This window comes from Mus pahari, chromosome 8 (assembly GCF_900095145.1).
Source record: "Mus pahari chromosome 8, PAHARI_EIJ_v1.1, whole genome shotgun sequence".
In the NCBI taxonomy this organism is placed as follows: domain Eukaryota; kingdom Metazoa; phylum Chordata; class Mammalia; order Rodentia; family Muridae; genus Mus; species Mus pahari.
The window spans coordinates 48,874,371-48,876,892 of NC_034597.1; positions in this window are offsets into that span (position 1 = coordinate 48,874,371).

Genomic DNA, 2,522 nt, shown 5'->3' on the forward strand with positions numbered 1-2,522 from the left:
AAAGGCATGTGCCACCACCACCAGGCAATAAGCGGGATCTTATGGGACTGAATAGCTTCTATAAGGCAAAGGACACTGTCATTATGACGTAGTGGCAGCCTACAGACTTGGAAAAGATCTTTCCCATTACATACTCAATACAGAGTTAATATCTAAAATATATGAACAATAACAACAAAACCAAAACTGGACATCAAGAGAACAAGTAACCCAATTTTTAAAACGGGGTACAGCCTAGGTGGTGATGGTGAGCACCTTTTATCTTAGCACTCAGAAGGCAGAGGCAGACAGATATCTGTGAGTCTAAGGCCAGCCTGGTCTACAAAGGGAGTTCCAGGACAGCCAGGGCTATGCAGAGAAACCCTGTCTCAAAAAACAAACAAAAAAAAGGGATACAGAACTAAACAGACAGTGCTCAAAAAAACACAAATGGCTGAGAACCACGTAAAGGCGCGTGCAGCATCCTTAGTTATTGAAGAAATGCAAATCAAGGACTTGGAGATTTCATGTTACCCTGATCAGAATGTCCAAGGTCAATAAGACATATGATAGCCATGTAGGCAAGAAATGCAGAGGAAGGAGAGCTCTCATCCGTTGCTGGTGGGAGTGAAATCTGTGGTGACTCCCAGGAAGCTGGGAGTAGTTCTATTCAAGGTTCAGCTACACCAGTCTTGGGCACACCCCCAAAGGATGCTTGTCCTATTAAAGAGTCACTTGCTCAACCATGTTCATTGCTGCTCTATTCATAACGGCCATAAACTGGAACAATGTTTATATATCCATCAACAGATAATGGATATGTGGTTCAGTTACACAATGGAATATTATTCAGCTGTTGAAACGTAAAATCATAAGTTTTGCAAGTCAATGGATGGAGCTAGAAAAAAAAATCATCCTGGTTGAGGTAACCAGATCACAAAGACTGGCCTGTGTTCTTATATGTGGATATTAGCACTTACGCCTTGATTGGCATGCTACAACCTGTATTACCACAGAGGTTAGGAATAGAGTTAGGAGCTAGCAGGAAGGGATGATCTCCCAAGGAAGGAGAAATAGAATATTCAGGAAAAACACGGGGAAGGAAAACTAACACTAATGGCTTTTTGAAAAACCACATGGAAGCCTACCCCTGTAGAAGCTTCCTAACAGACACGTGGATGAAAGGGGTCTAAATGGAGTCACCAAATTATAGAGGAGATGATGCCCTTACAGGCATCGTATGCCACCCAGTAAAAACTTCCAGAATTTGGTATGGGTTAGTTACATCTTGGTAGGTTGTTGGCCAAAGGGACCCCATGAAAACCCTAAGACATCACAGACAATTACCAAGGCTATTGGTTGCTCTCTACATCTTGGTGGGAAGTCCCTATTTCTGGCGACAACACTCACATATCTTACATCTCATTGAACAGAGAGAAGTCAAACTGGTGCCTAACTAGAAGCCTTGTCGCTACTAATGTTCCTTGTCTGGGAAGGTTCTCTGCACACTCCCAGAGGAGAAAGGCTACAAACTCTGCAGTATACAGCAGTGACCCGCCTGCATGATATGTTGGTACAATATGGCCACAAATGTCGTGGGAGTAACTGACCACTATCTGCTTAGATTTAAGCCTACTCCATACAGTGGAACCCAAGAATCTGAGACTGGATAGACCATGGGCCTAGAGGAAACCTAAAAACTATTGTTCTGTTAAAAGAACGTAGCAGTAAAATAACTCCTAGCAACGTTCTGCTGTGCTCGTGGGTCAATGTCTTGCTCGTCCATCATCAGAGAAGACTCTTGCAGTAGATGGGAAGAAGTACAGAGGCCCACAACCAGACAGCGCGGAGAGTGTGAGAGACCTTGGAACACTCGGCCCTAGGTGGAATGTCTTCATTAGATGCTTCTCCTCAGGGCTCAGGGAACTCTGTAGAAGAGGAGAGAGATAAAGAGAGCCAAAGGGGATGGATTGACTCCAGGGAAAGCGACTTCCAGTCACAACAGGACTGATGCACTTATGACTGCACAGAGAGTGTGGCAGCACGCACAGGGTCTGCACAGGTCCAAGCCAGATGGCGCCCCAGCGCTGAGGAGGGTGAGTGGACAGGAGCTTCCATCCCTAACCAGGAAGTTAGTTATCTCCACCTGACAACCACTTACAGAGGAAAAAAAAACCCGTCCCCTCCGATGGAGCCTCACTGGGCACAAACTACCCAGGGGTGGGCCCCAGGCCCAGCAGTAGTTGTCCAACACAAAACCAACTCAATGGTAGTTTTTGAGATTTTTTTTCCTTTTGTCTCTCCTGCTGCTTGGTTTGGGCATTTTGTATCTTACATTTTTTTTTATCTTTCTATATTATAGCTCCTGGATTTGTGCTTTTATGGTATGCATGTGTGTTCTTGTTCGTTCGTTCGTTCGTGTTCTCTCTCTCTCTCTCTCTCTCTCTCTCTCTCTGCTTGTTTTCTAAAGAGAGAAAGAAGTCTGGCATTGGATGAGTGGGGGAGGTGGGGGGGATCTGGGAGGAAACACTGGGATCTGAATA